The 11,689-nt window shown below is 32.9% G+C and overlaps 1 long non-coding RNA gene across 1 annotated transcript; it reads left to right on the top strand.

The window, feature by feature from the left end:
- Window positions 1–6,447: 6,447 nt before the first annotated feature.
- LOC104893136 (uncharacterized) lies at window positions 6,448–11,549 on the top strand. The gene is made up of 2 exons (XR_790032.4): window positions 6,448–6,660; window positions 11,340–11,549. It is a non-coding gene; the product is annotated as an uncharacterized LOC104893136 (long non-coding RNA).
- The last annotated feature ends 140 nt before the right edge of the window (window positions 11,550–11,689 follow it).

Raw genomic sequence — 11,689 nt, 5'->3', positions numbered from 1 at the left:
TTCATCAATCCTAACGTTTGCTATAAGACACTCTTGCACATTTTGCGTAATAATATGAGTTTTTGCTGCAGCAGCCCTAAGGCTTAGTTCTTTCATCTTTTATGACTTTCTTTGTTGCAAGTTTTGACCATCTTGAGATGAAGCTATCCTTACAATTGATTTCAGCCTTGTTTCCCCTTGATTCCTCTTAGGTTTTTTCTTCCTCGTGAGAATCTTAGGAACTAGGATTTGACTTACCTCTACCTCTTTTTCTTTTGAGAAAAATTGTGGCCTAAATTCATTATTTCTTCTTGGTCCTTGACTTCGGGACCTTTTCTGGAGTGGTCGTTGGTAAGAAGGGATGTATGTAAGGTCATTAGGTATGACATGTGTCCTGATCATCTCAAAGGTCAATTTATCTAAACATGAGGAACACATACTTCCCCTTAGAGCCTTTAATCCCTGCTTCACCTGCAAAACTGCTTACCAAAAAGGTAAACAGGGCAAAGCCAAATAGGAAAAAGGAAATACGCGTCAGTATAAAACTGAGTATGAAATGTACTAGATAAGTAACACATTTGTTAGTTCATAACAATTTTTCATTTCGAAAACTCCATCACCAATAATTCAAGAATAACTATTTAAGAGTAAACTATTTCAAACACTAAATAATAATTCAAGAATAACATTTTTAGAATAAACTCTTTCCAAACACTTGAATAATAATTCAAGAACAACCTTTTAAGAACAAACTCTTTCCAAACACTTGAATAGTAATTCAAGAATAACCTTTTAAGAATAAACTCTTTCCAAACAACTTGGATTAAAAATAATCCTGAAAACAATTCCTCTTCTTATCTCTCCTTCTATTTTGCTAAGTGTGCACACCCCCCAAAGTAGTCATCCCATCACGGAGCTATATCAAGGGGTAAATATAATTGCCAACAAGTGGACTTTAAATCTCTTGATATTAATCAAGCGGAAATAATAATAATATGACTTGTAAGTCATAAATAAACCTCTTTTCCTCATAAACAACTTTTTGAACATTCAAAGTTCATAAAAACCGATCAACCTTTCCTTGTAAAAATAATTTAATTTTCCAAAAAAGGATAACAAAACTTCTATATAAAAATGATTGATAAAATCATTTCTTCTTTTCACTTCTAAGAGTGAATAATAAAATGTTGTAACCATCTCAAACCAAATTTCTAAACCAATCCAACCATTAAATCAATAAACAATTTTATCACATAAAACCATATTTTAAAAGATCTAGCTACATAACGTACCTTGATCTTGCACAAAAGTCTACTAGTATCTTCACTTATTCTTATACTTGAGCTTTCTCATAACCAACCAAAAAGCAATTTACCACATGAACTTAATCATGAATTTAAACATGAATGACCTATCATGAGCATAATATTTTTGATTAAGAAATATGAAAATATTTTTCTTAAACCAAAAAAAAATAGAAACTTGAATAAGCAATATAAAACTAGAATAGATAGGAAGAGAAAGAAGAACTTTGAAGTAAAAGAGTATGGATTCTTCAAAGTTTTTGTGTGAAAAAGATGGCTTAAGGTATGGGGTATTTATAGGAGTAGAATAGGTAGTACTTAATTTCAAAAATTAAAGAGTTTGTAACCTTCACCATAAATTAGGAGATTAAACTAAGATTTGTAACCTCCATCATAAATTTGGAAGTTATAGGAAAACAAAACTTCCTCCAATCAACCATGAATGCCGTAGGAATATATGCCCCCCCCCCCAAAAAAAAAAAAAATTTTTTTTGTTTGGTTTTCTGAAATTTTTTGACTAGGATTTAATACCAAAAGCTTAACAAATCCAATTTTGGCACCATATTCCCACCAAAATAATTAAAAAACATTAAAAATACTAAAATACCCTTTGCTTAAAATATTTATTTTAGAAAATAAATATAGAATAAATATTTTTTTATTTAAATAAATACTAAAATTATGGGGTATTACAACAGTATTCTAAAAAAAACTAAAAAAATATGCATATATCTCATAAAAAATTTATACTAACAATATTATCCCATAATTAAGTAGATAAAATATATTTAGCTTTTAATTAAATCTGGTTAAGAATGCGAGCTATTACAAGGAGCATTCATGAACATTATAGAATATATTATTAATACATTTATATCTCCCACATAAATAAGAAGTTGTGTAGAATTTAAAAAGTGAGAGTATGCTAGGAAATAGAATAAAGATATACAAACGAGAACCAATTCTAGTGAAAAGGCCGAAAAAAATGGGATTGGTAAATAATAATACTCCTAGACCTCCTAATATAAGACCCGATCCCGTAAAATTAAAAGAAAATCATGTATTGGTCCAAGTATTATATGGAAAAGAAGAGATAAAATAATTGAAATATTTCATGATCTTATTGACTTGAATAGGAAACAATCAGTTTATGCATTCCTAATTGCTAAATCCTAATGTATATGACTTAATGTGAGTAAAGTAAAATAAGTAGCGGAGTAGCTGTATAGAGAAATGGAATTAAAATTAAAATCCTTAACAGCCCGAAAAGCCCTGTGTTATAACTCAAGGGGGTCTTAAATGCAGTACGATAAGTCCAAAGTGCATCATTCCACCTTAAAGACCAACCTTTTCTATCAAGTTTAACTGTTTTCTCCAAAATAAATTTTATTTCACGATTAGATACCTCCACTTGGCTACTAGTTTGAGGGTGATACTTTATGTATGACATTATACTTGTTAAGCAACGAGTCAATATAACGATGAAAAAAATGATTGCCCCCATCACTAACGAGTGCTCTAGGTACCCCAAATCGACAGAAGATATGATCTTTAACAAATTCCATAACTAATTTATGATCATTAAACCTAGTGGCTTTGTCTTCAACACATTTAGATATGTAATCAGCAGCAACTAATATGTATAAAAAGCCAAAAGATGGTGGAAAATGTCCCATAAAATCAATACCCCATATGTCAAAAATCTCAACAATCAAAATAGGGGTGAGAGGCATCATGTTACAACGAGATATAACACTTCTTTTGTGACATCTATCACAAGCTAGACAAAATTGATGTGAATCTTTAGATAAAGTCGACCAATAAAATCCACTTTGAAGTACTTTAGCGGCTGTTCTCTTACCTCCAAAGTGTCCACCACAAGAATAAGAATGGCAAAAGGATTATATATCATGATATTCAGATTCAGGTATACATCTTCTAATTACTTGGTTTGAACAATATTTAAACAAATAAGGATCTTTCCAATAATAATATTTTATCGTTTCTGTCAAAGTGTGTGCTCCTCATGCTTTGTGCTTCATAGTGGCTGCCTCCAATTTTCTTAATTAACACTACCTTTGTACCACCTGAAAGTATCTCAAACATCACACTTAAAGTACAACCTTCGTGGGTTTAAATTTGAACCATAACTTTTTATTGCAAATTTCCTCCCACATCTACTAATTCGATTTTGAATCCTGATGTATATAAACTCTTGGTTGAGTAATATGTTTTTGAGATAGAACTCATTAAGAAAAGTAAGAGAGATGGCAAAAGAGAGAAAAAGTAAAAGAGTTAGGTGGGGGTCATAAATATATAAAGAAATCAAGCAATACACAACGACTAATTCTTTTAAATCAATTTATAGTCGTTAAATGACAAGTTCTATTTAAAAACATTAAGGGGTACATAGTGAAATAAGTTTAAATTTACAATGAATTGCCCCACCTAACCGAGACGACATTATGAGAGTAGTGTAAATGCTGCGAGTTGTGTTCGAGTTTGAGATAGCTCAACTCGCCTCGTTAGCATTTTGAGTCGAGTTTGAGTTGAGTCCAGCTCACTCGAATCTAGTTTTGATTGAGCTTTAACCGAGTCGAGCTTTGACCGGGTAGATTTTGAGTAGCTTGCAAGTGTCTCATGTTAAAAGCAACAATAAGGTAAAAAAAATGTTGAATTTAGGTATTTTGCTATTGATAATTGGGTATTCGAGTTTCTCACGAGTTTCCAAGTCGAGTATCAAGTTGCTTAACTCGACTCATCAACGTCGCGAGTCGAGTTTTGACCAAGTCGATCTCAAGTAGCTCACGAGTTGTCTCGTCTCATTTACACCCTTATTTGAGAGAATGGGGAGGGTAAGAGAAACTTATACCCTTAAAATTCCCCTAGTGAGAATTGAACCCCCAACCTCAAGGATGGAATACATAATTCCAGCCACTAGGCTGAGCTTAGCTTGGTATTTTTTGAACATCAAATCCTTTTTTATCTTAATTAAAAAAATAACTCATAATTTCTAAAGCTATACAACATCTACAAAACAAATTAAAAGTAACAAATACAAATATTGTTGACACAAATTATAAATTATTTAAAAAGACAGTCTAATAATTTTAACATAAAATTAGACAAACTTAAAGTCTACATTGTGCTAACATGTCCATTTTATCTTATGCTAATCCAATTTCATCCATATACATCTCACACCAATCTGATGTACCTTCTATTCTTATTCCTTTGTTTTCGTTTGAATCTCAAACTACATCAGGCAACTCTAAAAAGTAATTAGTCAGTCTTACCGAATGGATAAAGTTAGTCACTAAATGGATTAAAGAATATGAAAATTGAATGGATAAACTGGTCACTGAATATATTAAAAAATATAGTCCGTTCTCGGTTTTGGACTTTGGATCATTGCTTAATTCTATATTAATAGTAAGTGGTCTATTAATATATGGCAAGTAGGAAGAACAAAAGATTATTTAATATATATTGGAATTTAAATTCATTAAGGGAATATCATGCTTGTGTAAGGGACTCCCCATTCACTTACAATACCTATTTTTTTATTTCCTTGAGCATACATGCCAATGCACTATTTGAAACCTTTATATCTCTAAGTATCAAGAAGTAAAAATTACAAAAACTTGATATTATGAAAGTATACATTGAGACGAATCTAACAGGATCCACATGACTGTATTTTTTCTTAAGCGTAAATCACAAAAGATAGTCAAAGTTACACGTGTGAATAGTGTTAAAAGTTAAAATGGATCATCTAAAAAAACGGAGGAAGTATAATAGAGATTAATGAGGGGCGATCTCTTATAACACCGGTTATATTGCAATTGGTAGATAACGCATTCCAAAATATATAAAACTCGTGAAGCTAATGTGCACGCATCAAATGTTCTACAATGAACATGTGAAACTAGTGTACATCAACTGTTCTCCAATGAACATAGATCTCGACGATTCTCCTTTGTTGACCTTTATCTTTATGTTTCTTAGATTGTTTATTGCAGATATTTTTTTTCATTGTGTTGTCGTTGTCTGTTTATTAGATTTAGTGGTTGTTCTTCAAATATTTTCTCTTATGTTCATCTTTTTTTTCTTGTTGTTGCTCATTGTTGATTCAGATGTTCATTGAGTCTCGTGTGCTGTTCTTTTGTTCTATTTTCATCTTCATGTTGCTTAGTTTGTTCATTGTATTATAATGCAAAACAATATTATATAAAATGATGCGTATCATTTAGATGGTAGACTCGTGTCTACTGTCTACCATCTAATTTGCAATTATATTGTTGAACCCCAACAACTAAGGGCATGTACTCCCCGACTTATTTTCAGTTTACTTCAGTTCTGTTCAGTTCAGTTCAGTTCTGTTCAGTTCAGTTCAACTCCATTCTTTTATAACCATTTTGTTAAATATTATTATTATGTTGGTCTAATTTATTTTACTAATTACTCTTATTATTAATTATTTTTATATCATTATTTAAGTATTATTATTTCTATATATTATTTTGTTTATTATAGCTTTACTCATTATTATTACTATAATTATTAGGAGGAACATGATTTAGGTCAAAAGCACAAATAAACCCACGTTTTTTAGCCCATAAACCAATCAAATCGCGTCAAAACGATTTATGATGCAATTTTGTGCGGTCCGACCCAATCATTAATTTTATTACTAAATATTATTATATTATTAAATCTAATTATGAAAAGAGTAATATTAATTTACTTCTTAGATATTATTGTTATTATATAATCGTCATCAAGTATTAATATATCAATACAAATAATGACGTATAAATTAATTATTATTAACTATCATTATTATCATTAATTATTATTATTAATTTATGATTATTAATATCTTTCTACAACTATCATTTAAAAATATCTAAAATACTATTATTATTCATTATTAATTATTCATTATTATTACTTATCATTATAATAATTATTTAATATTCATATTATTGTTTAAATATTATTTATATATTTATTACATTCATTCAGTTCAATTCAATTCAGTTAAATTCAGTTCAATTCGATCGAGTTCGATTCAGTTCAGCAGTTGTATGCCAGATAGAACCGGTTATAAAATATGTTCTATTTTATGTCCTAAAAGAAAATAAGATATTCTATTCCTTACTAAAAAAAAAAGATGATATTCTATTTTAACAAATTTCAATCGATCATAACTGTGTTTGCGGCGGAGAGGAGAGAGAGATAGGAAGAAGAAATGACAAGAGGGAAGCAAAAGATCGAAGCTCAGAAAAAAAACGCTGAGAAGAATCAAAAGGGTAAGGGATCCCAACTCGAGGCTCGTGCTGTTGGCCTCAAAGTCATCTGTTCCATCTGTAAGGTTCGTCTAAAGTTTCGATTTTTCTATTTCTTTTTGTTCAATATAAAACATTTACAGTATGTGGGTATTCATATAGCTATATAGTTTTCCTAATTGAATTTTGATTTAGAGTAATTGTTAAACCTATCTCGGATTCTGGGTCTTATGGGGTTTTGTCAGTTTTGGGTTTTACATGAGATTTTCCGGGTATTCGAGTTGTTCTGTAATGATAATTGTATAAAGCTTGGAATTAATGTGAATCTGATAAGAATAAGGGGCACTTGATTGGTCAATTTTGTTCAGTTTAGTGGCAAGTGTAAGAACCGAAGAACAGTTGTTTTCGTGTTTTTGTCATCTGTTGTGTCTCTGTTGTACTCCTTTTGTTAGTAAATATTCGTCACATTGTACTATGGCTACGACACTAGTTTTGCTGCTGAAAGAGCTCGAAAATAATACTCGCTGTCTAGCTTTTACGCAATTCAAGTAAGTGGAGTCATTCATCATATAACCGGGTTTACCATGTGGATTAGTGCATGGTACACCCAAGACTAATTTAGGTTCACTTTCTCATTTGTAACTCTCTATAGTATATTTTGCTCATCTGGTTGATTTCAAATGAGCAATGAGAATAAAAATAGCATTGTGTTTACCATGCTCACGATACACCCGGGTGTGATAAAATTTGTAAAGGAAGTGCTTCTTCAGCATTTCAAACAGAAACATTATTTGGAAGAGGTGACAAGTTTTACGAAGATTTCATAATGGTATTTGTGAACTATTATATCCGGATGGAGGGAGTATATAGGTAAGTCAAAGAATCAGTGGGCTGCTGTTTCGAAATGTAAAAGTTATGGCTGGTTCTTTTTTTGAGAGAGATTGATGACAAGGTGTCTGGTAGAGGGCTAATTGAAGTGGTGAGAGTGAGATGTTATTGATTGCTTGTCAATTTTGATCTTCAACCTTAAGCAAAAACTAGATGTATCATTTATAGTTAAGAAATGTAATATTTGTAGATAGAAGTATACTGTTAATGATTGGTTTTTTTTGGAGTAATGTTTGGATAATGTTGTTCGAGACTAGAGGCAAGGCCACAAGGGCAGGACGAAGAAAAGAAGGGGGAAAAGACACAAATAAAGCACGAAGGTTTAGATCTATGTAAAACATCTCATCAAGTAGTTAAATTTAGATGGGTTTCATGGCGGATTTTATATTCGGATTAGGCAGTGGGAAGTTCTCACTTTCCTTTCTGTGCATATCTTTTGAGATTTCCTGTTTAATATAAGGGTTGGGAAATGTAAGTGGTAATATATTTTGAGTTCTTCTATCTCTCCAATAGGACATCAATATTATATGCTGTCTGCTGCATTCTTATAGAGAAAAAGATTGTAATTTATGGGATGCTGGACAGGGTTGCTAATATCTGTTGAATTAATGAGTGATATTGATGGCTCTTTGTCCTAATTGATAGGCAGAGGTGTTTCCCATTAATATTGTTTACCAATTTTCTATTAATTTTTAGTTTCGCACCTTGAAGTTTCTCATATCTTGTTTGTGTCTCCTTTCATAACCTTATGGAATAGTCCTCCTGACAAAGGCAGTGGTTATGCCATCATATCTTATGGTAACTATTTGCTACGTTCTCCTCTTAAGATCCTCTTCTATAAGGAACATCAAACTGCCGTGAACTACTGTGCTTAATTGATGTTTTTATTGGCTGGTTGACTTCTATGTTTTTGCATCTCATTGAATTTTTAATATTAAGAATTTGTCATGGCAGATGGTCCAATATGGACTATTTTGACTTTCTCCCACTTTGTGGTTCCCTTTGTCTAACGACTAAGAGATCTATCTGAACCTCAAAACTTTGTTGGGAGTTGTCTAACCGTTATGTTGATTGATTTTACCTTCAATGATGGTGTACTATTCATGATGTTAGATGATCAGACTCATTGGACAAAGAGGTCAGACATAGTTATTGGAATAGGAATGTAATTGGTTGAAAGCATCCTTTAGTATTGGGATGATGAGCTATATTTTGGAGGTAGAATATTTTTATCGCTTGACCCTGGTTGTGGATCGAATTAGTCCCTCATAATTGAGCTTGATAGAAAGGGAATTCCAATCTTATATATGAACAAAAATACCTTTCATCCATTTGGTCTTTGGTTTCTGTTTGGGCAAGTCAAAAACTCCAGCTAGACAATGTGAATAGAATCTTTTGTCATTGCAAGAGAAAGGCCAAACCTAAGAATTGGAAGTGAAACCGTGCTGGCCCATTTAGAGCTTCCCGTTTGTCCCTTGATAAGTTGTGCTGCTGCTGTGAAGCTGATTGTAAGTAGGAGATCTCATTTTACCCTTTATTCTAGGTGCTGTTGGCCTTTGATTATCCTCCTCCTTTCCCCTTTCTAAGGTGGTTACTCTAGGCGCTTATATGCATTTTCTCTCCCACCTTTTTTTGTCTAGCTTTGAGGGTCTTAATATTTACTTCCTTCGTTCATAGTTAGTTGCACCATTTCATGTTTTACGCTTGTCGATGCATGATTTCAAACATTAATATCTTTAACAATGAATAACTAAAAATTATAAAAAGTTGATGCTCAAAAAATATACATTGAGACGAATCTAACAAAATCTCATATAAGTATGTTTTTCATAAAATATAAATCACTGAATACAATCAAAGTGTAAGATATGAATGGTAAACACTATTAAAATGGTACAACTATTTCTAAACAGAGGAAGTATTAGTTTTGCATTTATTTGTGATTAGCTATTATAGATACTATTTCGATTATAGTCACCTTATCCTTTAGTTTTTTAACTTATACTTCCTCCGTTCTATAATAATTGCAACATATCCCATTTGGCACATTTTCTAAGAAATCCATGTGAAGAGGAGAGAGATAGAGATGGATAAAAAGTAGGACTCATGTGATAGGAGATAGATAGACGTAAGATATTACCAAATAAGGAAATTTGGATGGTCTATTATCGTCGGCACATTCAGGAATGTGGGCTCGATATGTTGGCTGGTCTATTGCCAACTCTCATCATACATGATGAGTACCCTTAGTCTTGAAAAGTGCGCCCAAGGCGAGCTTATGTAAGGATAACAACGCCTCGACCAACCCAGGCGAGGCGAGCAACGAGAGGCGCAAGGAGGCGCGCGCTTTGTGCGCCTTTTCAAGAGGCGTAAGGTGCAGATGGCGTTCGCCTTTGGGGCTGAGGCGCGCGTGCAGTGCACCACCTCTTTTCTAAAAAAATCAACATTTTTAGGATTTTGAAGGGGTCTTAATTGCTCCCTTCCTTTGCCTTTCCACTGTGGAAACCCTAGATATACGTGCTGCTTCTGACCAGTGATTGCAATGTTCTCTCCATCTCCTCGATGTTGGTCGGCTGTCCGAGGTAAGTTACATTTTGTGTCGGTTTTCTTCTCTTCTTCTTCTGTCGTTCTCTTCTTCTTCTTCTGTCGTTCTCTTCTTCTTCTTCTGTCGTTCTCTTCTTCTGTCTGTTCTCTTCTTCCTTTCTTTATCTTGTCTCTTTTCTTTTTTGAGGGATTTGTCTCATTTCTTCCTTTTTTTGAGATATTTATCTCGTGATTGTCGTCTCTTCTGTCTTCTTTTTTTTCTTCCCAATTTTCTATCTTTTTTCTCACTTGATTTATTTCGTCTTTTTTTTTTCCCTTCCTATTTTTTCTTCTGTCTCACTTTATTCTTTATTACTATATTATATATTGTTCCTACATTAATTAGTTTTTTGGAATATCATTTGAATTGTAGTTTTTTTAGGAATCATTTGAATTGTAGTTTTTTCGCGAATCATTTGAATTCTAGCTTTGTTGATGGAGAATCTTGAAAAGTTTGTTTACTTTCTTTCTACTTAGTACTTTGACTTGGTGGGGTACTCTAGCAATGAACTATGTTTTCTTATATCTTTTATGGGTCTTTATATGATATTTATGTGGTTTTAAATATTACAATGCTTCTATGTTTTATTTATAAGTTTTCTTGGCACCAAAGGTGCGCCTCGCTTACGGGATTCGTGCTCCTTGCTCCTTTTAAAACTAAGCCTGTACCTTACTACCTGTGCTACCTAAGCTTGCTAGCTGACACCGGTTACCAGTGAGTGCTCGGTGGATGGGTTGAGACTTGTAGTTTTTCTGGTTGGTGTCTGGTTTCCTTCTCTCATGGGTGCTGATGCTTTCAGCCTGACTCAAATATGGAACAAGGCCATTAAGATTTCATAGGATGGAGAAAAGATGTTGGAATTGATCCACCTCTAACCTTCTCTATCCTTTCCAAACCGTGAAATTTGCTTTCTTGCCCACTTCTTGAGCACTAATCAACTAAGGTTCAGTGGTGTTTAACTACAAGCTGCATCGTTTGAGTGCTCTACATCTCTGACTTTCTTTGGGGCACTCCAAACCTTGATCTGGTGTTTTCCCATATCTATAATTTAAGTTGTGAATGTTTTTATGAGCTGTCGTCTTGTTAAGGAGTCAGGATGTATTGAACCTTTTGGTTTCTTTATTGACTGATTAAACTGTTTGGACATCATTTTCTTTTCTTTTTTAATTTTCTTTGGCTCATGTAAGTAGATGTAGCTAATGTTCTTAGTTTGCAATTTATGTTTATAGTTGATTTAACTGTTCAAGTCCTCAACTGCGCGTGCGCGTGTGTTTATTTTTTTGGTGTTTGCAGGCACAACTAGCTAATGACAAGCAGCTTGTTGATCACTATGGCTCGAAGCATCCCAAGGAAAAGCCACCAAATAATTCAAGTTGACATATTGGTCAAATCCAGTTTTCATGGTGTAGAAAACTGCTCATGATACTGGTGAAATGTTTAAATTGTACCCGAATATGCTTCCATCTATATACAGTTACATTATGGTTGTTATTGCCTGTTTAATATATTGTGGGGAACCTGGACGCCAGTGCTGTTTATCTTGTAGCTGAAAGTAAAAGTAAAGCCGATTTTCTTTGAAAGAACTTACAAGTTTTATAAGCTGGGGTTAATTTATGCCATTGAATTCTATCAAGCATAAATTA

The sequence above is a fragment of the Beta vulgaris genome, chromosome 5, assembly GCF_026745355.1.
Source record: "Beta vulgaris subsp. vulgaris cultivar EL10 chromosome 5, EL10.2, whole genome shotgun sequence".
Classification (NCBI taxonomy): domain Eukaryota; kingdom Viridiplantae; phylum Streptophyta; class Magnoliopsida; order Caryophyllales; family Amaranthaceae; genus Beta; species Beta vulgaris.
The sequence above is the reverse complement of the archived record's forward strand: the minus strand, read 5'-3'. Positions and strand labels throughout refer to the sequence as shown.